General features: G+C 46.9%; 1 pseudogene; it reads left to right on the forward strand.

The window, feature by feature from the left end:
- Positions 1-20,099: 20,099 nt before the first annotated feature.
- Positions 20,100-21,062, forward strand: LOC119923909 (annotated as a pseudogene).
- Positions 21,063-26,378: the final 5,316 nt, after the last annotated feature.

Consider the following 26,378-nt stretch of genomic DNA (forward strand, 5'->3'; position numbering starts at 1 on the left):
ACAGCTGACAGTTGGTGCGGCCGGGATTTGAACCTACGACCTCCGACTCCAAAGCCCGGGCTCTTTCCACTGAGCCACACTGCTTGTCATCCACATATCCACTGTTCCATTCTTTTTTCCTTCCACCTGTAAATGACATTTTGCCTATCCAGCCTATTAGACAGGGAAGTCTTTGAAGGCGAGGATCAGGCCTTTTATCTCTCTTTTTATGGTATTTCTTAAGCTCACAGTATGTGCTGGGCACTGTACTAAGATCTGGTGTGAATACAAGAAAATTGAGGGGGTCACAGTCGCCGTCCCACACAGGGCTCACTGTCTCAGTCCCCATCTTACAGATGAGGAAACTGAGGCCCAGAGAAGCGAAGCGACTTGCCCCAAATCACCCAGAAGAGAAGCAGCCTGGCCCATTGGAAAGAGCACGCGCCTGGGCTCTATTTCCAGCTCTGCCAATTGCTTGCTGTGTGACCTGGGGCAAGTCACTTACCTTCACTGTGCCTCACTTCTCCTGTTCTCCCTCCTGCTCAGTCTATGAGCCCCAGCAGATGCAGGGACTGTGCCCAACCGGATTAACTTTCCCAGGGCTTGGAACGATGTTTGACGCATAGTAAGCGCCTCACAAATACCGTTAAAAAAATGAAAAAGACGGGTAGCTGTGATTAGAACCCAAGGCCTCTAACTCCCAGCCCACGCTCTATCTGCTAGGCCGCACTGCTTCTCTCTTGCATCCGCCCAAGATTTGTTGGGGGAAGACCTGTGAGGGGGACTTGGTGATGAAATATCTGGCCAGTACAATCTCAGTCATACTGACTTGTCCCTGCCCGGAAGGTTGAAGTCACCACGGCCTGGGGCTGACGGCATGCCATTCATTCAGTCAATTATATTTATTGAGCGCTTACTGTGTGCAGAGCACTGTAATAATAATAATAATAATAATGGCATTTATTAAGCGCTTACTAGTCTAAGCGCTGGGGAGGTTACAAGGTGATCAGGTTATCCCACGGGGGCTCACAGTCTTCATCCCCATTTTGCAGATGAGGTAACTGAGGAGCAGAGAAGTTAAGTGACTTGCCCAAAGTCACACAGCTGAAAATTGGTGGAGCCGGGATTTGAATCCATGACCTCTGACTCCAAAGGCTGTGCCCTTTCCACTGAGCCACGCTGCTCCTCTGTACTAAGCGCTTGAACGCTCTAGCCCGGCAGCCACGGTAGCCGGGGTTTGGGCTGTAGATGGAGGGGACCAGGGGGCTACCGTAGGGGCAAATATTTTCTCTCTGCTTGCGTACGCAGTCCTGGTTCCAGCTCCACCCAGGACCCCGGGTACGAACATCTTCCCTGAGTGACCCTCACACTCATGGCGGTTAGCCTGCTTGTCCCTACCCGTCCCTCTCCACCCTCTCACCGGGCCAGCGTGGGGCTGGGGGAGCTCTGACCCGCTGTGGGCCAGTCCGGTCCCCCACCTCTCCTCGGACTTCTGGATGCAGTGGCCACGGAGGGATGGCGAGGAGCCGTCAGCCCCGCACTGCTCTACCGCGGAAACAGAGGCAGGCCTTCCAGACAGGGCCCCCGTCCCCTTAGATAAAGCCACCGCTGCCCCGAGGTGGGGTCCCGGGAGGACCGGATCCCAGCGACTCGTCCCCACAATCCTTGATTCCCCACAGAGATTAGGATCTGGTGATGGCATGGCGTTCCCATGGCAACGGTATCCTAACAGTTCCCTCTGTTAGTGACCATCTGGGTCAACAGGTGGGGGCTTCAGCTTCTTTTTTTTTCTTCAGTGGTACCTGTTAAGCGCTTACTATGGTCCAGGCACTGGACTAAGTGCCGGGATGCGATACAAGCTGATCAGGTTGGACACAGTCCCTATCCCACATGGGGCTCGCAGTCTCAATCCCCATTTTCCAGATGAGGGAACTGAAGCCCAGAGAACAGTCTCAATCCCCATTTTCCAAATGAGGGAACTGAAGCCCAGAGAAGTGAAGAGACTCACCCAAGGTCCCACGGCAGAAAGATAGCAGAGACGAGAATAGAACCCAGGTCATTGTGACTCCCGGGTTCATGCTCTATCAACTAGTCCATGCTACTTCTCTGAATTTCATAATAAGAATAATGATAATAATAATAATGGCATTTTTAAGCGCTTACTACGTGCAAAGCACTGTTCTAAGCGCTGGGGAGGATACAAAGTGATCAGGTTGTCCCACCTGGGGCTCACAGTATTAATCCCTATTTTACAGATGAGGGAACTGAGGCTCAGCGAAGTGAAGTCACACTGCTTCATCGTGTTCATTAGCTCAAACGATCAGTCGGTCATTTAATCTGTAGTATTTTCTGACATCTTCTGATTGCGAATCTAGAGAGAATGAGAAATTACTCTTATATTCATCCTAGGCCCCAACCCTGGGTAGGTTTAGGGGATCAACCCAAGGAAGCAGCATGGCTCAGTGGCAAGAACCCGGGCTTGGCAGTCAGAGGTCATGGGTTCTAATCCCGCCTCCGCCACTTGTATGCTGTGTGACTTTGGGCAAGCCACTTAACTTCTCTGGGCCTCAGTTACCTCATCTGGAAAATGGGGATAAAGACTGTGAGCCCCATGTAGGACAACCTGATCACCTTGTATCTACCCAGCGTTTAGAACAGTGCTTGGCACGTAGTAAGTGCTTAAGAAATACCAAAATTCATTCATTCATTCAATCGTATTTATTGAGCGCTTACTGTGTGCAGAGCACTGTACTAAGCACTTGGGAAGTACAAGTTGGCAACATATGGAGACGGTCCCTACCCAACAATGGGCTCACAGTCTAGAGACGGGCTCATAGTCTAGAGAATTATTGAATTATTATTATTATTATTATTACTCATCTGCATCTTTTTGCTGGACCTCCATCTTTCTGAATTGTTCTTCATAGTCTAGAGAATTGTTAAATAATAATTATTATTATTCATCTGCATCTTTTTGCTGGACCTCCATCTTTCTGAATTGTTCCTCTCACTGCTCCCGCAAGATTAGCGCTTAGAACGGTGCTTTGCACATAGTAATAATAATAATGATGGTATCTGTTAAGCACTTACTATGTGCAAAGCACTATTCTAAGCGCTGAGGCTTAGTAAGCGCTTAATAAATGTCATCATTGTTATTATTATCCCAATTCTTATGGCTGCAGGCTCGCTTTCCCTCCTTGGCTCTTGTTTCGCCTGGCATTGACAGAATTGTGCTGGATGTTTGGTGTTCTGGGTGCAATGTGAAGAGTTCAGAGTCTCTCATTTCCATTTAGGACTTTAGTTCCTGCTGAAAGAAAGGCCAGTCTGTTTGCAGACACCCCCTTGACTGCTTCTGATTCTTTCTCCTGCTTCTTCTTCTTGTTCTAGGTGCAGTGAGTTCAGCGTCTCTCATTTGCATTCAGGACTTTAGTTTCTAAGACAAAGGCCAGTCTGTTTGCAGACATCCCCTGGACTGCTTCTGATTCTTTCTCCTGCTTCTTCCTCTTGTTCTACGTGCAATGAGTTCAGAGTCTCTCATTTCCATTTAGGACTTTAGTTCCTGCTGAGACAAAGGCCAGTCTGTTTACAGACACACCCCGGACTGCTTCTGATTCTTTCTCCTGCTTCTTCTTCTTGTTACTAAGCCCTTACTATGTGCCAGACATTCATTCATTCATTCAATCGTATTTATTGAGCGCTTACTGCGTGCAGAGCACTGTACCAAGCGCTTGGAAAGTCCAAGTTGGCAACATGTACAGACGGTCCCTACCCAACAGCGTTATCACAGTCTAGAAGACATCGTACTAAGGGCTGGGGTCGATTCATTCTTTCATTCAATCGTATTTATTGAGCACTTACTTTGTGCAGAGCACTGTACTAAGTGCTTGGGAAGTACAGGTTGGCAACATATAGAGACGGTCCCTACCCAACAGTGGGCTCACAGTCTAGAAGGGGGAGACAGAGAACAAAACAAAGCATATTAACAAAATAAAATAAATAAATAGAATATGTACAAGTAAAATAATCGGGTTGGACACAGCCCCTGTCCCACGTTGGGTTCACAGTCTTAATCCCCATTTTTCAGATGAGGTAACTGATGCACGGGGAAATGAAGCGACTTGCCCAAGGTCACACAGCGGGCAAGCGGTGGAGGCAGATTTAGAACTCAGAGCCTTCTTACACCATGCCCTGGGTGCTCTCCACTCTTCACACTGCTACTCAGAAAGAGCCTGGGCTTTGGAGTCAGAGGTCATGGGTTCAAATCTCGGCTCTGCCAACTGTCAGCCGTGTAACTTTGAGCAAGTCACTTCACTTCTGTATGCCTCAGTGACCTCAACTGTAAAATGGGGATTAAAACTGTGAGCCCCCCATGGGACAGCCTGATCACCTTGTAATCTCCCCAGCGCTTAGAACAGTGCTTTGCACATAGTAAGAGCTTGATAAATACCATCATTATTATTATTATTACTCAGGCTTGTATGCTTTGCTCTAGAATTACAATTCTGGGTGATTTAGTTCAGGAGTTCTGCTTCCATGGTTTGTGAAAGAGGCCGGGCTTTGGAGTCCACGGTCATGGGTTCAAATCCCGACTCCGCCAATTGCCAGCTGGGTGACCTTGGGCAAGTCACTTCACTTCTCTGTGCCTCAGTTACCTCATCTGCAACATGGGGATTGACTGTGAGCCCCCCATGGGATAACTCGATCACCTTGTATCCTCCCAGCGCTTGGAACAGTGCTTTGCACATAGTAAGTGCTTATTAAATGCCATTATTATTATTGTTTTTGTTATTATTATCATTATCATTATTATTATTATTATTATTGTTATTATTATTATTAACTCGATGTGGGCAGGGAACGTTCCTACCAACAGGGTTGTAGTGTCCCGAGTGCTTAGTACAGTGCTATGCACAGTAAGTGCTCACTAAATACCATTGATCCAAGCAGCGTGGCTCAGTGGAAAGAGCCCGGGCTTAGGAGTCAGAGGTCATGGGTTCAAATCCCGCCTCCGCCAATTGTCAGCTGTGTGACTTTGGACAAGTTACTTCACTTCTCTGGGCCTCAGTTCCCTCATCTGGAAAATGGGGATTAAGATTGTGAGCCCCACTCGGTGGGACAACCTGATCACCTTATATCCTCCCCAGTGCTTAGAACAGTGCTTTGCACATAGTAAGTGCTTAATACCAAAATTATTATTATTATTATTATAGTTTGCTTGTTTAGAGTTTGAGTTTACATCTTCTTCGGCGCTTAGTACAGCACCTGGCACATAGTAAGTGCTCAACAACTACCATTAAAAAAATTGGTAGTTTAATTGAGTGATTGATTGCCTGAGCCTTCCCTAGAAGAAGAGAAGCAGCAGCGTGGCTCAGTGGAAAGAGCCTGAGCTTTGGAGTCAAAGGTCATGGGTTCAAATCCCGGCTCCACCACTTGTCATCTGTGTGACTTTGGACATGTCACTTCACTTCCCTGGACCTCAATTCCCTCATCTGTAAAATGGGGAATAAGAGTGTGAGCACCACGTGGGACAACCTGACGACCTTGTATCTACCTTAGTGCTTAGAACAGTGCTTGGCACGTAGTAAGCGCTTAACAAATACCATTATTATTATTATTGAAAAGAGAAGCAACGTGGCTTAGTGGAAAGAGTCCGAGGTTGCGGGTTCTAATCCCGGATCCGCCATTTGTCAGCTGTGTAACTTTGGGCAAGTCACTTCACTTCACTGGACCTCAATTCCCTCATCTGTAAAATGGGGAATAAGAGTGTAAGCCCCACGTTGGACAACCTGACGACCTTGTATCTACCCCAGTGCTTAGAACAGTGCTTGGCACATAGTAAGCGCTTAACAAATATGAACATAAGAAGGTGATGCGTTTCTGACAGGATTTTTTCCCCGAAGTTACCCGTCCCCAGGACGAACTTTATGTCTCCCTGTTTCTCAAAGCCATCCTCTCACTTCCAGCACCCTCCTCAGGGCGGCCTTCACATCCCGGTTCCTCAGGCTGTAGGTGAGGGGGTTGAGGGCGAGGGCACCACGGCGTAGGACACGGACAACAGCAGGTCCAGCGTGGAGGAGGAGTCTGAGGGCGGCTCGAGGTGGACGACAGTTCCAGTGGAGATGAATAAAATCACCACGGCGAGGTGGGGCAAGCAGGTGGAGAAGGCTTTGGTCCGGCCCTCGGACGACGGCATCCTCAGCACGGCCTGGAAGATGCGCACGTACGAGACGACGATGGAAACGAGACACGAGACGTTCAGGATGGCGGAGAAGATTGTGACTCCGATCTCCCGGAGGCTCCCACTGGGGCCATCATCTGGTTCCATCATCTGGGGAGCGTCACAGAAGAAGTGGCGGATCACGTTGGACCCGCCGAAGCCAACAGAGAAGGTGGCGGCCGCGTGCGTGGCGGCGTTCACGGGACCACCTAGTCAGGAGGCGGCCACCATCTTCCCGCAGGCCCCTCCGTCCATGATAAGGTTGCAGCGGTCGTAGGACATCGCCGCTTCGACGCCTGCAAGGCTGGTTACTAAGAAGACTTGAGAGATTCAACCCGGGACAGAGATTTCTCCGCGGCCGATCAGGGATTCGTGGATGGGATTTTGGGACGGTGACGGAGATGTAGCAGAGATCCAGGACGGACAGGTGCCTGAGTAAGAAGTACATGGGGGTGCGGAGGCGCCGGTCGAGGGCGGTGACGGCGACGATGAGGAGATTCCCCGTCAGGGCCGCCAGGTAGACCAGGAGGAACAGCGCGGCCTAGACCAGCTGCAGCTCCCGGACCTCCGTGAATCCCAGAAGGAGGAATCCCGTCACCGCCGTGCCATTGGCCATTTCCTTCCCAGAGATAAGATGTCCTAGCTGTGGAAGAGAAGACCGCTTTAACCATTACAAATTCACTCATTCAGTCGTATTTATTGCTCACCTCCTGTGTGCAGATCACTGTACTAACCGCTTGGGAAGTACAAGTCGGCAACATCTAGAGACGGTCCCTACTCAACAATGGGCTCACAGTCGAGAAGGGGGAGACAGAGGACGAAACAAAACATGTGTCACATCACCTCACAGTAGGTCTTTGTAAATACTTTTACTTTGTGAATACTTTTACTACTGATGAGAAGCAGCGTGGCTCAGTGGAAAAAGCCCGGGCTTTGGAGTCAATCAATCGTATTTATTTTGCACTTACTGTGTGCAGAGCACTGTATTAAGCGCTTGGGAAGTGCAAGTTGGAGTCAGAGGTCATGGGTTCAAACCCCGGCTCCGCCACTTGTCAGCTGGGTGACTTTGGGCAAGTCACTTCACTTCTCTGGGCCTCAGTGACCTCATCTGTAAAATGGGGATTAAGACTGTGAGCCCCCCGTGGGACAACCCGATCACCTTGTAAACTCCCCAGCGCTTTGAACAGTGCTTGGCACATAGTAAGTGCTTAATAAATGCCATTATTATAATAATTATTATTTACTACTAAATGCTTAATACATTGCTCTACACACAGTAAGCGCTCAATAAATATAGTTGAATGAAAGAATACTATTCCTACTTTCTTCTGGTGGGCAAGATCATGGGGACACATATTTGACTCTCCCAAGTGCTTAGTACAGTTCTCTGTGCATGGTCAGCGCTCAATACATAAGCGCTCAATAAATACGATTGAATGAATGAATTAATACATGTCATTGATTGATGGCTGAATTAATCAATGGCTGCTTCCCCTCCTAGACTATAAACTCCTTGTGGACAAGGAACATGTCAACCAACTCTGTTATACTATACTCTCCCTGGTGCTTAGTACAGTGCTCTGTACATAGTAAGGGCTCAATAAATACGATTAATTGATAGCACTCCATAAATACCATTGATTGATTGATTGATTGATAACACACAGCTGGCTTGAGGTTACCCATTTTCTATTAGACTGTAAATATACCATAATAATAATAATATGTTCGATTCACCGGATTTTAATAGTACTTGCTTTATTTGTTGAGCACATACTATGTTCTAAGCGGTGGAATGGATAAAGTCCAATCGTGGCTTAGTGGAAATAGCCCGGGCTTGGGAGTCAAAGGTCGTGGGTTCTAATCCCGGCTCTGCCACTTATCAGCTGTGTGACTTTGGCCAAGTCACTTCACTTCTCTGCGCCTCAGTTACCTCCTCTGTAAAATGGGGATTAAGACCGGGAGCCCCACGTGGTACAACCTGATTACCTTGTATCTACCCCAGTGCTTAGCCAGTGGTTCGCACATAGTAAATGCTTAACAAATACCATTATTATTATTATTATTATTATTATTATCATTATTATTATTATTATTATTATTGGATCAGATGCAGTTCCTGTCCCACACGGGGCTCATAGTCTAAGAGGAAGGAAACAGATATTTTAATGCCCATCTTATGGACGAGGAAACTGAGGCATAGAGAATTTAAGTGATTCGTCCAAGATCACATAGCAGGAAAGTGACCTCCAGCCCTCTGCTCTTTCCATTATTATACACCCTTTATCGCCACATCAATATCGATCATCCAGTTGTATTTATTGAGCGCTCACTGTGTACTATACTAAGCACTTGGAGAGTACAACAGAACTGATGGACACATTCCTTGACCTTACTGAGCTTGTCTCCCCTCCTACTTAAACTGTGAGCTCTACGTGGGACTGGAACTGCATCCAAAGAGATTAACCTGTATCTACCCCAGTGCTTGGAACAGTGCTTGACACGTGGGGAGTGCTTAATAAATAATTAATAAATAAAAACTATAAAATAAATAAATAAATAAGAACTGCACCCAAACAGATTAACTTGTATCTATGAGAAGATACAAGAGCCACAAGAAGCAGCGTGGCTCAATGGAAAGAGCCCAGGCTTTGGAGTCAGTGGTCATGGGTTCAGATCCCGGCTCCACCAGCTCTCAGCTGTGTGACTTTGGGCAAGTCACTTCTCTGTGCCTCAGTTGCCTCATTTGTAAAATGAGGATTGATTGTGAGCCCCCCGTGGGACAACCGGATCACCTTGTAGCCTCCCCAGCACTTAGAACAGTGCTTTGCACATAGTAAGCGCTTAATAAATGCCATTATTATTATTATTGTTATTATTATTATTATTATTATTATTATTATTATTACCCCAGTGCTTAGAACAGTACTTGACACATGGGGAGTGTGTAATAAATAAGAATAAATAAATAGACGAGCATGCAGTCTAGAGATGCATGGAGACTGCCTGGATCCTTTCAGGAAAAAAATATTTTTTATGGTATATGTTTAGCACTTACTATGTGCCAGGTGCTACAATAATAATAATAATAATAATAATAATAGCATTTATTAAGCGCTCACTATGTGAAAAGCACTGTTCTAATAATAATAATAACAATTATTACTCTATTTATTTATTACTCTATTTATTTATTTGTACATATTTATTCCATTTGTTTTATTTTGTTAATATGTTTTGTTTTGTTCTCTGTCTCCCTCTTCTAGACTGTGAGCCTACTGTTGGGTAGGGACCATCTCTATATATTGCCAACTTGGACTTCCCAAGCTCTTAATACAGTGCTCTGCACACAGTAAGCGCTCAATAAATACGATTGAATGAATGAATGAATGTACGATGGCATTTATTAAGTGCTACGATGTGCAATGCTCTGTACTAAGCGCTGGGGAGGTTACAAGGTGATTAGGTTGTCCCATGGGGGGGCTCACAGTCTTAATCCCCATTTGACAGATGCGGTAACTGAGGCCCAGAGAAGTGAAGCGACTTGCCTAAAGTCACACAGCTGACAAGTTGTGGAGCTGGGATTTGAACCCATGACCTCTGACTCCAAAGCCTCGGCTCTTTCCACTGAGCCAGAGAAGCCACGTGACTTCAGCAGAGAAGCGTCAGAGCTGGGATTAGAACCCAGATCCTTCTAGCTCCCAGGCCCGGGCACTTTCCGATAGGCCACACTGCTTCTCCGCTGCGGCCACTAAATCCCACAGCCAGCACGTTTCCTGACAACGGATAAAATGGCTCACAGAGTTGTCACGTGCTGAGAAGGGAGGGATTGAGTCGAACAATCCCGTCCGCCTCCTCTTCTCCAAACGCCGGAATCCCAAGAGCAAATCTGTGACTGTGAGCCCACTGTTGGGTAGGGACCGTCTCTATATGTTGCCAACCTGTACTTCTCAAGCGCTTAGTACAGTGCTTTGCACACAGTAAGCGCTCAATAAATATGATTGATTAATTGATTGACTGATTGATTCATGGTCACCTCCTCTCCCTTCGACGAGAGGCCGGAGCGAGCCGAGCCGCGGACGGGGTGGGATATTTGATCCCTCTCCTGTTGCGGGGCATCTTTGTATCACCGTGTCCACCCCCGGCACCGCTTTTATTCATTCATTCAATCACATTTATTGAGCGCTTACTGTGTGTAGAACACACTAGTCGGGGTGCCGAGGTGGGCCGAGGGGCTCAGAGACACAGTGAAACCACCTGAGACACTGCATTTCCTGCTAGGCCTTTGCTAATCTCCTGGCACACGAGGTGTTTTGTTGTTTGTTTGTTTTGATGGCATTTGTTGAGCGCTTACTACCGCTGTTTGGACAATCCACTTAACCTATGGTCCAGGAATTCACGTTCAGGTAATAGTAGTAATACTAATAATGGCATTTGTAAAGTGCTTACTATGTACGAAGCACTGGGGGGATACAAGGTGATCAGGTTGTCCCACGTGGGGCTCCCAGTCTTCATCCCCATTTCACAGATGAGGGAACTGAGGCCCAGAGAAGTGAAGTGACTTCCCAAAGTCACACGGCTGAAAATTGGCGGAGCCGGGATTTGAACTCATGACCTCCGACTCGCAAGCCCGGGCTGTTTCCACTGAGCTACGCTGCTTTGCATGGTACATAAGTACTATGTACTTAATAATAATAATGATGGCCTTTATTAAGCGCTTACTATGTGCAAAGCACTGTTCTTCTCATAGGTACATAGTAGAAGTCGTAATTGCAATAATTAAGTGCTTGCTGGGTGCAAAGCATTCATTCATTCATTCAATCAGTCGTATTTATTGAGCGCTTACTGTACGCACAGCACTGTACTAAGAGCTTGGGAAGTACAAATCGGCGACATATAGAGACAGTCCCTACCCAACAACTGGCTCACAGTCTAGAAGGGGGAGAAAGACAACAAAGCAAATGAATATCTCTGTACTAAGCGCTTAGTGGAGTGCTCTGCACATAGCAAGAGCTCAATTTATTTATTATTTATTTTACTTGTACATATTTATTCTATTCATTTTATTTTGTTCATATGTTTTGTTTTATTGTCTGTCTCCCCCTTCTAGACTGTGAGCCCGCTGTTGGGTAGGGACCGTCTCTAGATGTTGCCAACTTGTACCTCCCAAGCGCTTAGTACAGTGCTCTGCACACAGTAAATGCTCAATAAATACAATTGAATGAATGAATGAATGAATGAATATTCTGTTGTTCTATTGTCCTCTCCCAAGCGCTTAATAGAGTGCTCGGCACACAGTAAGTGCTCAATAACTACGATCGAATTAATTAATTAATTAATTAATATGACTGAATGAAGACTTGTACTTCCCAAGCGCTTAGTACAGTGCTCTGCACACGGTAAGCACTCAATAAATACGATTGATTGAATGAATGAATGAATCTCCATCGCTGCCCCTGCTCTCTCCCCCTCTCTCCAAGCTCGCATCTCCTGCTGCCTTCAGGACATCTCCATCTGGATGTCTGCCTGCCACCTAAAACTCAACATGTCCAAAACTGAACTCCTTGTCTTCCCTCCCATACCCTGCCCTCTCCCTGACTTTCCCATCTCTGTTGACGGCACTACCATCCTTCCCGTCTCACAAACCCGCAACCTTGGTGTCATCCTCGACTCCGCTCTCTCATTCACCCCTCACATCCGAGCCGTGACCAAAATCTGCCGGTCTCAGCTCCACAACATTGCCAAGATCCGCCCTTTCCTCTCCATCCCAACCGCTACCCTGCTCATTCAAGCTCTCATCCTATCCCGTCTGGACTACTGCATCAGCCTTCTCTCTGATCTCTCATCCTCGTGTCTCTCTCCACTTCAATCCATACTTCATGCTGCTGCCCGGATTATCTTTGTCCAGAAACGCTCTGGGCATATTACTCCCCTCCTCAAAAATCTCCAGTGGCTACCAATCAATCTACGAATCAGGCAGAAACTCCTCACCCTGGGCTTCCAGGCTCTCCATCACCTCGCCCCCTCCTACCTCACCTCCCTTCTCTCCTTCTACAGCCCACCCCGCACCCTCCGCTCCTCCGCCGCTAATCTCCTCACCGTACCTCGCTCTCGCCTGTCTCGCCATCGACCCCCGGCCCACGTCATTCCCCGCGCCTGGAATGCCCTCCCTCTGCCCATCCGCCAAGCTAGCTCTCTTCCTCCCTTCAAGGCCCTGCTGAGAGCTCACCTCCTCCAGGAGGCCTTCCCAGACTGAGCCCCTTCCTTCCTCTCCCCCTCGTCCCTCTCTCCATCCCCACCATCTTACCTTATTCCCTTCCCCACAGCACCTGTATATATGTATATATGTTTGTACATATTTATTACTCTATTTATTTATTTATTTTATTTGTACATATCTATTCTATTTATTTTATTTTGTTAGTATGTTCGGTTTGTTCTCTGTCTCCCCCTTTTAGACTGGGAGCCCACTGTTGGGTAGGGACTGTCTCTATATGTTGCCAATTTGTACTTCCCAAGCGCTTAGTACAGTGCTATGCACATAGTAAGCTCTCAATAAATACGATTGATGATGATGATGATGATGATGATAAGAGAAGCAGCGTGGCTCAATGGAAAGAGCCCGAGCGTGGGAGTCAGAGGTCGTGGGGTCTAATCCCACCTCTGCCACTTGTCAGCGGTGTGACTTTGGGCGAGTCACCTCATTTCTCTGGACCTCAGTTCCCTCATCTGGAAAATAAGGATGAAGACTAGAACCCCACGGGGGACAACCTGATCACCTTGTATCCCCCCTCAGCGCTTAGAACAGTGCTTGGCACATAGTAAGCGCTTAACAAATGCCATCATTATTATTATTATCATAAATGATGGGAGAAAGTCCCCGGGTGGGGAATTAAACACAGTCCCTATCCCTCATGCAGATTACAATCTAAAAGTGGACAGACATCACATATACCAACTCTGTTGTATCGAATGTTCCCTAGCGCTTAGTACAGTGCTCTGCATCATCATCATCATCATCATCAATGGTATTTGTTGAGTGTTTACCATGTGCAGAGCACTGTACTAAGCACTGAATTTCTTAGTAGATACCATTGGTTGATTAATAGTTGTCCTTCATCCTCGAAGAAGATTTCACAACAATAATAAAAGTATAAGAACAAGAATAATAAGAATATAGTAAGTGCTTAACAAATGCAATAGTAATGGCATAGTGAGTTCTTAACAAATGCCATAATAATAATAACTGCTTAACAATTGCCATAATAATAATAATAGTGAGTGCTTAACAAATACCATAATAATAACATAATGCGTGCTTAACAAATACCACAATAATACTATAGTAACTGCTTAACAAATGCCATAAGAATATAAGTGCTTAACAAATGCCATAATAATAATATAGTGAGTGCTTAACACATACCACAATAATAATATAGTAAGTGCTTAACAAATGCCATAATAATATAACAAATGTCATAATAATAATATAGTGAGTGCCTAACACATACCAAAATAATAATAATATGGTAAGGGCTTAACATATGCCATAATAATAATATAGTGCGTGCTTAACAAATACCGTAATAATAATATAGTAAATGCTTGACAAATGCCGCAATAATAATATAGTGAGTGCTTAACAAATGCCATAAGAATATAGTAAGTGCTTAACAAATGCCTTAATAACAATGTAGTTAGTGCTTAACAAATACCACAATAATAATAATAATATAGTAGTGCTTAACATATGCCATAATAATAATGATAATAATAATAACAATGATAGTATTTATTAAGTGCTTACTATGTGCCAAGCACTGTTCTAAGCACTGGAGAGGTTACAAAGTGATCAGACTGTGGGGCTCACAGTCTTCATACCCATTTTACATATGAGGTAACTGAGGCCCAGAAAAGTGAAGTGACTTGCCCAAAGTCACACAGCTGACAATTGGCAGAGCCGGGATTTGAACCCATGACCTCTGACTCCAAATCCCGGGCTCTTTCCACTGAGCCACGCTGCTTCTCTAATAATAATATAATGCATGGTTAACAAATACCATAATAATAATATAGTAAATGCTTAACAAATGCCACAATAATAATATAGTGAGTGCTTAATAAATACTATAATAATAATGTAGTGAGGGCTTAACAAATACCATAATAATAATACAGTAAATACTTAACAAATGCCATAATAATAATATAGTGAGTGCTTAACAAATACCATAATAATAATATAAGTGCTTAACAAAAGCCATAATAATAATAATATAATTGCTTAACAAATCCCATAATGATAATAATATAGTGAGTGTTTAACAAATACCATAAGATAGCGAGTGCTTAACAAATACCATAATAATAATATAGTAAGTACTTAACAAATGCCATAATAAGAATATAATAAGTGATTATATAAGTGATTATATAGACGCCCGGGACTCCGTTCCCGAGAGGCCCGCCCACCCGCCTGCCATCACACCGCACGGCCTTGCTGCTCCCGGAAGGATCCTCTCATCAGAGCGCCACCACAGACACCCAGGACTCCGTCCCCGAGAAGCCCGCCCGCCCGCCATCACACCGCGTGGCCCCCGCTGCTCCGGAAGGCTCCCCTCCTCAGAGAGCCCCCATAGACGCCCCCTGCTTCCACCCCCCCCCCCACTTAAGCGACCTTCCTTAAAGTGCCCCCCCTCCCCAGTCCGGTCCTGACTGACTCTCCCCCACTCCCCGCACCCCGGGAAATAGCCCCTTGTTAGCACCAAGTTACATTAACGACAACCTCATTGGCACCTACTCAGCCCTCCCATGCTAGTTGGCTGTTCGCTCCTCTCCCCAGGTATCTCTGCTCCCTGAACCCCCTTAACAGGCCCACACTACTCCAGCACATAATAGTTTGGATCTGCTCTCTGTGACATCATTATCTGCCAATTTTATTATTGCCATAGCACATTAATTGCTTAACTACACCCTGTGATACCATCGCCTACTTATATCATTGCTACTGTTTTATTGTTTCCGCATCTCAATTGTTAACCTCCCGCTGTACTGTCACTCGCTGTGCTGACCTCACCATGAGCTTTCAATTCCCTTGCTCCCAACTGTCATTCCCATTCCTCACCTTCCCCTTCCACTCTCCCACCAGCATTTTCCCTTCCTCTCACCCACCAAGACCACTCCCCCTCACCCCCTACAAAGGATCCCTTTGTACCAGCGCCAGTCCTGCACCCCTCCCTCCCAGCCCCTTCCCTCCCCTTCTCCCCACCCCCACCCCATCCCAGTTCTCCTTTCTTATCGCCACCCCTCTTCCCACTCTCCCCGCCCAGGCCCCCGCCAACTCATCCCAATCCATACCCTCCCCACCCCTCGCAACCTTCCCCCTCCCTCCTCTCCCTCGACAGTTGCTACCACGTGTGGCCTCTGGAACCCCCGCTCAGTGTTAAGTAAGATCCCTTTCATCCTGGACCTATTCCTTTCCAGATCTCTACTCCTACTCGCCCTAACTGAAACATGGCTGTCTCCAGACGACACGGTCTCTTCTTCTGCTCTCTTCAGCGGAGGCCTCTTCTTCTCCCACTCCCCCAGACTCACCGGAAAAGGAGGAGGTGTCGGTTTCCTTCTTGCCCCTCAATGTCGCTTTCGCACTATCCCTCCTCCCCCTTCCCTTCCCTTCCCTTCCATTCCCTTCCTTTGAAGCCCACATTATTCGCCTCTAGCACCCCCGCCAGATTCTTGTAGTGGTCATCTACCGCCCTCCCGGCCCCACTTCCAACTTCTTTAACGACTTTGACCCCTTCCTCACCTTCCTTCCCTCCTTTTCCATGCCCACTCTAATCCTCAGAGACTTCAACATCCACATGGATATCCCTGGTGACTCCTCTGCCGCCCGCCTTCTATCTTCGACGCTGCCAACCTCTTCCTCCACCCCACCTCACCCACTCACCAACTTGGTTATACCTTCGACCTCATCATCTCCTATCTCTGCACTGTGTCCACCCTCACCAACTCTAAAATCCCTCTCTCTGATCATAATCTTCTCACCTGCCTCCTCACTCACACTCCTTTCCCCTGTAAATCCATATTACTCCCTCACAGAGATCTCCGCTCTCTGGACCCCACCCATCTTTCGGAGCGCCTCACACCCCACCTCGCCATCCTCTCCTCTCTACCCAGTCTTGATGATCAGATTACTGCTCTGAACCCTACCCTTTCTACTCAGCTAGACTCACTCGCTCCCCTTTCCCTTCGTCGCTCTCGTACCACTAACCCACAGCCCTGGATCACTGCCACTGTCCGCCTCCTTCTCTCTTACGCTCGAGATGCCGAACGCTGCTGGCGAAAGTCTAAACACCATGCCAACCTCGTTCACTTCAAGTTTATCCTTTCCTGCCTTAACTCAGCCCTCTCTTCTGCCAGACAAAACTATTTCTCCTCCCTTATTGACACCCATGCCCATCACCCCCGCCAGCTCTTCCGTACATTCAACTCCCTTCTCAGGCCCCCGGTTCCTCCCCCTCCTCCTTCCCTCACCCCCAACTATCTGGCCTCCTACTTCATTAACAAAATTAAATCCATCAGGTTCGACCTCCCCAAAGACACTTCCCCGCCTTCTCCAACCCCCGGCTCTCAACACTCTCTGCTACTCTCCCATCCTTCCCAGCAGTATCCTCAGAGGAGCTCTCCTCCCTCCTCTCAAGTGCTACTCCGGCCACCTGTGCTTCTGACCCCATTCCCTCTCATCTCATGAAATCTCTCGCTCCATCCCTTCTCCCCTCCTTAACTTCCATCTTCAACCACTCACTCTCCACTGGTTCCTTCCTCTCTGCCTTCAAACATGTCCATCTCTCTCCCATCCTAAAAAAACCCTCTCTTGACCCCACCTCACCTCCTAGTTATCGCCCCATATCCCTCCTACCATTCCTTTCCAAACTCCTTGAACGAGTCGTCTACACGCGCTGCCTCGAATTCCTCAACAACAACTCTCTCCTCGACCCCCTCCAGTCTGGCTTCCGTCCCCTACATTCCACGGAAACTGCCCTCTCAAAGGTCACCAATGACCTCCTTCTTGCCAACTCCAATGGCTCATACTCTGTCCTAATCCTCCTCGACCTCTCAGCTGCCTTCGACACTGTGGACCACCCCCTTCTCCTCAACACGCTATCTGACCTTGGCTTCAGAGACTCCATCCTCTCCTGGTTCTCCTTTTATCTCTCCGGTCGTTCATTCTCAGTCTCTTTTGCAGGCTCCTCCTCCCCCTCCCATCCCCTTTCTGTGGGGGTTCCCCAAGGTTCAGTGCTTGGTCCCCTTCTGATCTCGATCTACACGCACTCCCTTGGTGACCTCATTTGCTCCCACGGCTTCAACTATCATCTCTACGCTGATGACACCCAGATCTACATCTCTGCCCCTGCTCTCTCCCCCCCTCTCCAGGCTCGCATCTCCTCCTGCTTTCAGGACATCTCCATCTGGATGTCTGCCCGCCAACTCAAACTCAACATGTCCAAAACTGAACTCCTTGTCTTCCCTCCCAAACCCTGCCCTCTCCCTGACTTTCCCATCTCTGTTGACGGCACCACCATCCTTCCCGTCTCACAAGCCCGCAACCTTGGTGTCATCCTCGAATCCGCTCTCTCATTCACCCCTCAAATCCAAGCCGTTAACAAAACCTGCCGGTCTCAGCTCCGCAACATTGCCAAGATCCGCCCTTTCCTCTCCATCCATTCCACTACCCTGCTCGCTCAAGCTCTCATCCTATCCCATCTGGACTACTGCGTCAGCCTTCTCTCTGATCTCCCATCCTCTTGTCTCTCCCCACTTCAATCCATACTTCATGCTGCTGTCCGGATTATCTTTGTCCAGAAACGCTCTGGGCATGTTACTCCCCTCCTCAAAAATCTCCAGTGGCTACCAATCAATCTGCGCATCAGGCAGAAACTCCTCACCCTGGGCTTCAAGGCTCTCCATCACCTCGCCCCCTCCTACCTCACCTCCCTTCTCTCCTTCTACAGCCCACCCCGCACCCTCCGCTCATCTGCCGCTAATCTCCTCACCGTACCTCGTTCTTGCCTGTCCTGCCATCGACCCCTGGCCCACGTCCTTCCACTGGCCTGGAATGTCCTCCCCCCACGTATCTGCCAAACTAGCTCCTTCCTCCCTTCAAAGCCCTACTGAGTGCTCACCTCCTCCACAAGGCCTTCCCAGACTGAGCCCCCCTTTTTCCTCTCCTCCTCCTCATCCCCTCCCTACCTCTGCCCTACCCCCTTCCCATCCCCACAGCACTTGTATATATCTGTACATATTTGTTACTCTCGCTCTCTCATTCACCCCTCATATCCAAGCCGTCACCAAAACCTGCCGGTCTCAGCTCTGTAACGTTGCCAAGATCCGCTCTTTCCTCTCCATCCATGCCGCTACCCTGCTCATTCAAGCTCTCATCCTATCCCGTCTGGACTACTGCATCAGCCTCCTCTCTGATCTCCCATCCTCGTGTCTCTCCCCACTTCAATCCATACTTCACGCTGCTGCCCGGATTGTCTTTGTCCAGAAACACTCTGGGCACGTTACTCCCCTCCTCAAAAATCTCCAGTGGCTACCAATCAATATGCACATCAGGCAGAAACTCCCCAACTCGGCTTAAAGGCTCTCCATCACCTCGCCCCTTCCTACCTCACCTCCTTTCTCTCCTTCTACAGCCCAGCCCGCATCCTCCGCTCCTCTGCCGCTAATCTCCTCACCGTATCTCGTTCTCGCCTGTCCCACCGTCGAACCCCGGCCCATGTCATCCCCCTGGCCTGGAATGCCCTCCCTCCCCACATCCGCCAAGCTAGCTCCCTTCGTCCCTTCAAGGCTCTACTGAGAGCTCACCTCCTCCAGGAGGCCTTCTCAGACTGACCCCCCTCCTTCCCCTTCCCCTCTTCCCCCTCTCCATTCCCATCGTCTTACCTACTTCCCTTCCCCACAGCACGTGTATATATGTATATATGTTTGTACATATTTATTACTCTATTTATTTTACTTGTACATATCTATTCTATTTATTTTATTGGTTAATATGTTTGATTTTGTTCTCTGTCTCCCCCTTCTAGACTGTAAGCCCACTGCTGAGTAGGGACTGTCTCTATATTTTGCCAACTTGTACTTCCCAAGCGCTTACTTCAGTGCTCTGCACACAGTAAGTGCTCAATAAACGCGATTTGTTGATTGATTGATTGATTTGTACATATTTACTACTCTTTATTTTATTAATGATGTGTATAAAAGCTATAATTCTACTTATTCTGATGATATTGACACCTGACTACTTGTTTTGTTTTGTTGTCTGTCTCCCCCTTCTAGACTGTGAGCCCATTACTGGGTAGGGACTGTCTCTATATGTTGCCGATTTGTACTTCCCAAGCACTTAGTACAGTGCTCTGCAAACACTAAGCGCTCAATAAATACAAATGATTGAATGAATGAATAGATACAATTGAATGATAATATCAGGATGCCATTATGATACACATCAAAAAGGTGTTTGCGGAAATGAGCAATTAATCAATGGTATTTATTGAGAACTTACTGGGTGCAGAGCACTGAACTATGTGCTTGGGAGAGTGAAATAGAAGAGAATTGGGAGAGTATAGTAGAACAGATTTGGTAGACAATATGAAAATATCTTTGTAAAGTGTGTGTGTGTGTCTGAAAGAGAGAAAGGATAGGTGCGTGGGGTATTAGGATCCCAGACCCTTTTTCATTCCTCTAAAGCCATTGTCTTCCCATCCAGGGTCTCCGTGAAAGTGAAAATGCAGATGTAGAAGCCAAAACGTAGGGGGCCTCTTAGTTGAAAATAAAAATGGAGATTTTCAGATTCTTTAGCTCCCTCTCCGTGCCTTTATGGAAAATCCACAGATAATCCATGAAAATGGGAAACACCACCAAAGTGAGGGAATTCCTCTTGTTGGGATTCTCGGAGGTCCGGGAGCTGCAGCTGGTCCATGCTGCGCTTTTCCTCTTGGTCTACCTGGCGGACTTGCCGGGGAATCTCCTCATTGTCACTGTCACCACCCTCGACCGGTGCTTCCACACCCCTGTGTACGTCTTCCTCAGGAACCTGTCCATCTTCGACCTCTGCCTCATCTCCGGCATCATCCCAAAATCCATCCACAACTCTCTGACAGACCACAGAGAAATCTCTGTCCCGGATTGCATCTCTCAAGTCTTCTTAGTTGTCTCCCCTGGGTGTGTCAAAGTGGCCCTGCTCACGGCGATGTCCTACGACTGTTACACTGCCATCTGCCTCCCCCTGTGCTACGAGGTCATCACGGACCGAGGTGCCTGTGGGAAGATGGCCGCTGCTTCATGACTCAGCGGGGGCCTGTTCGGGGTGATGTACACAGCCGGGACATTAACACTGAGCTTCTGTGGCTCTAAATTGATCCAGCAATTTTTCTGCGACATCCCTTCCTTACTGAAGATCTCCTGTTCCGAAACGCATGTTGTCATCAATGTCACCGTGGCCACTGCATTTAGCTTGGCTTTCATATCCTGCATTTTCATCATCATCTCGTACGTGCACATCTTCCTGGACGTGCTGAGGATGCCGGCCACCGAGGGCTGGGCCAAAGCCTTCTCCACCTGCATGCCTCACCTCATCGTTGTCACCATCTTCCTCTCGACTGGAGCCATTGCCTACCTCAAACCCGTGTCAGACTCCCCCTCGACCCTGGACCTGCTTGTGTCCGTATTATACACTGTGGTGGCCCCTGGCCTTAACCCCCTTATCTACAGCCTGAGGAGCCGAGGCATGAAGGCGGCCCTAGTGAGGGTCCTACGGGGGCACCCATTCTTCCAGAATAAAGATCCCCTCTTTTTGACCTGACATTTGCCCTCAGAATGTTTCCAAATCCCCTGGTTATGAACTGCAGTGTATTAATTGTTGTTTTTTCTCCTTCCCTGGTGATCAATCAATGGTATTTATTGAGTGCTTACCCTGTGCAGCACATTGTACCAAGCATTTGGGAGAGTCCAACACCACAGAATTGGCAGTCGTTCCTCTCCTTCCAGGAGCGTACAGTCTTGACCACTCTTCGCTACCCTATCTCCCTTCCCTTGACTTTCCAGATTCCAAATCCTTCCCTGGCTAAATTGCTAATTATCCAGAATCATATTGCATTCCGTTTACAGCAGATCCATCTCATGTCCACTACAGATCACTCTCCCCACCTCCACAAACTTATTGAAGGGAAATCTCCTCCAAGAGGTCTTTCCTGACCAAGCCCTCATTTCCTCTTTTCTCACTACCTTCCACATCACCCTTGTACTTGGATTTGCTCCCTTTATGTACCCCTCCCTCAGCCCCACAGCATTTATGTCCATATCCATTATTTATTTAAATTCATTTCTGTCTCCCCAGTAGTCTGTAAACTCACTGTGAGCAGGGAATGTGTCTACCGACTCTATTATGTTGTACTGTCCCAAGTGCTGTGTACAGCATTCTGCCCATGGTAAGCACTCAATAAATACCACTGATTAATTGATTGGCTAATATGGTCCCAGATGACTTTCCATGCAATATCAGCATTACGTGGCTGGCCTCCTTCTCTCTAGAATCCAGCTGCTCCCCCAGAAATGATTCCCAATGCTTGGAAATATTATGATGTAGTTTTTGGGGTGGTTGGGGTATGTGGATTTCTCTGCCTCCACCCACCCTATTGATTCACCGTCCATTATGGGTTGCCTGGACCCTAAGGTCATTATCCCAAGGACTTGGATACTTATGCCACCCCACCCCATAGCACTTATGTCTAAATCCTTGCACACGGTTGCTTCCTGTCTGTAATTCACTTGAATGTCTGCATCCCCCATAAGATTGCAAGCCCCTTGAGATAGGGATCCTGTTTAACAAACCTAGTGTTTTCTCCAAGGGCTTAGAACAGTGCTCTGGTAGTGCTCACCACATGGAGAAGCAGAATAGCCTAGCAGAAAGACATCGAGCCTGGGAGTCAGAGGATCTGGGTCATAATCTCCTCTCCACGACTTGTCTGCTCTGTGACCTTGGTCAAGTCACTTCTCCGTGGTTCAGTTTCCTTATCTGTAAAATGGGGATGAAGACGGTGATCCCCATGTGAGATGGAGGCTGTGTAGCTTGTATCTACCCCCCGTGGTTACACAATGCTTGGCACATAGTAAATGCTTAACAAATGCCACAATTACCATTATTATTATTATCTTCAATGAATAAAAGAACAAAAGCACATAAAAACAGAGAGAGGAAAGTGTTGGGTAAGGGGGGATTCCAGATCATAAAGAGGGAATCATAAAGAGGCCCTTGGTTACAAAAATGATTCCAGATGACAGAAAAGTAGCCTCTGAGAAGACATCTTAGACTCTATGAGGAGATGGTACTGGTAAAAAGAAATCACACCAGCCTCCTTCACTTGATGCCATCCATCATCAATCATCACCATCAATGGTGTTTATTAAGCGCTTAGTGTAGGAAACTGGACTAAGTGCTCGGGAGAATACAATGTAACAGAGAAGCAGCATGGCATAGTGGATAGAGCATGGGTCTGGGGTCATGGATTCTAATCCTGACTCTGCCACCTGTCTGCTACGTAATCTTCGGCATCACTTCAATTCTCTATGACTCAGTTTCCTCCTACGTAAAATGGGGATCGAGACTGTGAGTCCCACTAGGACAGGGACTGGCTCCAACCTAATTTGCTTGTATACACCCCAGCATTTAGTACAGTTCTTGCACACAGTAACTGCTTAACAAATACTATTATTATTATTATTATTATTATTATTATTATTATTATTTTCACTGAAGTATAACAGAGTTGGTAGACACCTTTCTTACCCGCAGGAAGCGAAAAGGCTAGAGAGGGAGACAGGCATAAATAAATAAGGTATGATATACAATTCTTAATTTATGAATATGGAGTGCTGTGGGGTTGAGAGTAGCTTGATTATCCTCATGGTGAAGCCAGGATGATTCATTCATCCAATCATATTTGACAGCACAGTAGATTCGGGGGGCTTTCAGTCATGAGGTCCCTCAGAACAAAAGGGGAATCCTGCTTTCTCCAAAGGGAACAGAGAGGCCACGTGGGAAGGATTATAAACAGCCGCTCAAAAGGAGCAAAGAATGTGAAAGACACCATCTTTCGGGAACTCCTCAACAAGAGAGTGATGTCTCCTCCCAGGTGCAACCAGGGGCCAATCAGTGGTATTTATTGAGCGCTTACTGTGTGCAGGGCACTGGACTAAGCGCTCAAGATATATAGTGTAACAGAGTTGGGAGATACCTTCCCTTGCCACAATAAGCATACAGTCCAGACGGGAAGACAGACTTTAATTTATCCATCAGTGGTACTTACTGAACGCTTCCGGTATGCAGAGCTCTGTACTAAGTACCCGGGAGAGTGCAATATAACAGAATTGGGAGACAAGTTCCCTGACCACTACGAGCTTGATGTATAGAGACAGAGGGACTGAACAGCAAAAAGGGTAAGTTTTAAGTCTGGGAGAAATGTTATGAATAATTGTCTGTTTCCATCCATTGGTGAGTGCCAACGTGCATCAGGAAATTCATTTCAGTGACCTTCAGCCGTTTCATTGTTCATGTGAGTTCCTTTCTGATCCTTGTCTTCCTTTAGCTTGATAAGTGCTTACTACATTCCAAGCATAGGGCTAGGCTCTGGGGTAGATACAAGATTGAACAAAGTCCATGTCCCACAACGGGATCACAGTCTAAATTGGAGGGAGAACAGGTATTTTTTATAAGAACTGTTACGCACTTAGTGAGTGTCTTGTAATAATCATAAAAGTAATAATAATTATGGTATTGGTTATGAGCTTACTATATTCCAGGCACTGTACTAAGCGCTGGAACTGTTCTAAGTGATGGAGTTGATAGAAGATTGGACATAGCCCATATCCCACATGGGAATGGAGAACTGTTCCTTTCCTTTATTGATACTTGTTAAGCACTTAGTACATTCCTAGTATTGTTCTAAGTGTTGGGGAAGATACAAGATAATAATAATAATAATCATAGTATTTGGTAGGTGCTTACTGTATCCCAATCACTGTTCTAAGCACTGTAGTAGATACAAGGTAATCAGGTTGCCCCACGTGGGGCTCACAGTCTTAACCCTCATTTTACAGGTGATGTAACTGAGGCACAGAGAAGTTAATTGGCTTGCCTAAGGTCACACAGCAGACACGTGGCGGAGGCCGAATTAGAACCCACATCTTCTAACTCCCAAGCCTGTGCTCTTTCCACTAAGCCATGCTGCTTCTCTGATAATCAGATTGGACCTAGACCTTCTCCCACATGGAGCTCGCAGTTTACTTAGTACGGAGAAAAGGTCATTAATCACTATTTGCAAATAAAGGAACTGAGGCCAGAGAAGTTATGTGACTGTCCCAAGGTCTCACAGCAGGTCACATTGCAAGTTAGTGGCAGAGATATAATTAAAACTTTGTCTCTTGATCTATCACCTTGAATTTTGTTTGATCTTTGTTTGATCTTGATAGTCCCCCTATCTTTGTTTCTCTGCATCTGCTTGTCTTTAAGTCACTCTGCCACTTCGTGTTTACCTTTGTGTTTATTTGGGAGAGGAGAGTGGTGGTCTGTCAGATATGACAGGAGAGGGCATTCCAGGACAGATAGGCTAGAGTGACTAGATAAAAGAAGAGTTGCAGTATCTCAATCTTCACAAACATTTAAGAACAGGGAACGTTACCCAGGGAATAAATCGGTTTGAGTGCTTATCTTCCTTGCAGGCCAGAGGCAGAAAAGGAGGAATTTGAGAGGTCCTACGCAACCTATTTCATTTTTCCTATGTTTTTTTCTTAGAGTGATACTCATTTGTTTTCTCGGTACCCTCAGACAATCTTCAGACCACGTGGCAAATCACACATTTGTGATCTAATTCCTCCTGCTGGGTTTCTCAGAGGTCCGAGAGCTGCAGCTGCTCCCTGCCACACTGTTACTCCTGGTATACCTGGCAGCCCTGAAGGAGAATCTCCTCATCATCGTCATCATCGCCCTCGACCGTCGCCTCCTCACCCCCATGTACTTCTTCCTCAGGAACCTGTCCATCCTCGGCCACTGCTACATCTACGTCACCATCCCGAAGTCCACCCACAACTCCCTGATCAACAACAGATCCATCTATTTCAGAAGCTCTGTGTCCCAGGTCTTTTTGGTGGTTCTGTTTAATGCTTCAAAGCTGTTCATCCTCAAGGCGATGTCCTACGATTGCTACACTGCCATCTGCCCCCCCCCCCCCCCGTGCTATGATGTCATCATGGACCGGGGGACCTGTGGAAAGATGACCATCATCTCCTGGCTCAACGGGGAGCTTTCTGGGGTGATGTACTCAGCTGGGACGTTCATATTAAGCTTCTATGAGTCCAACGTGATCCAGCAGTTCTTCTGCAACATATCCTCCTTACTAAAGATCTCCTGTTCAGAAATGCACATTGTTGTTGACGTCAGTGTGCCTATGGGTATAGGCCTTCCCAGACTGAGTCCCCTTTTTCCTCTCCTCCTCCCCATTCTCGCCGTCCTACCTCCTTCCCCTCCCCACAGCACCTGTATATATGTTTGTACAGATTTATTACTCTATTTATTTTACTTGTACATATTTACTATTCTATTTATTTTGTTAATGTTGTGCATCTAGCTTTATTTCTATTTATTCTGATGACTTGACACCTGTCCACATGTTTTGTTTTATTATCTGTCTCCCCCTTCTAAACTGAGAGCCCGTTGTAGGGTAGGGACCATCTCTATATGTTGTCAACTTGTACTTCCCAAGCGCTTAGTATAGCGTTCTGCACACAGTAAGCTCTCAATAAATACAATTGAATGAATGAATGAATGGTTTCATCCCCTTCATCTCCATCATCGTCTTCTACATTGTCAACAGGAAGGTTCGCCTACCTCAAACCCATTATCAGACTCCCCCTCGATGCTGGACCTGCTGGTGTCATTGTTCTACACTGTGGTTCTCCCACTTTGAACACCCTCTTCTACAGCCTGAGAAACAGAGACTTGAAGGCAGCCTTGAGTATGGTTTTTGACTGAAACTCGTTTCTCTTGTCTGCTCTCCCCTCTGCATCGACTTTGAAATTAGCTGTGTACCCCTTAAGCACTTTGTTACTCACCCCGGACTCAGGA

Source organism: Tachyglossus aculeatus, unplaced genomic scaffold (genome assembly GCF_015852505.1).
Source record: "Tachyglossus aculeatus isolate mTacAcu1 unplaced genomic scaffold, mTacAcu1.pri scaffold_67_arrow_ctg2, whole genome shotgun sequence".
In the NCBI taxonomy this organism is placed as follows: Eukaryota; Metazoa; Chordata; class Mammalia; order Monotremata; family Tachyglossidae; genus Tachyglossus; species Tachyglossus aculeatus.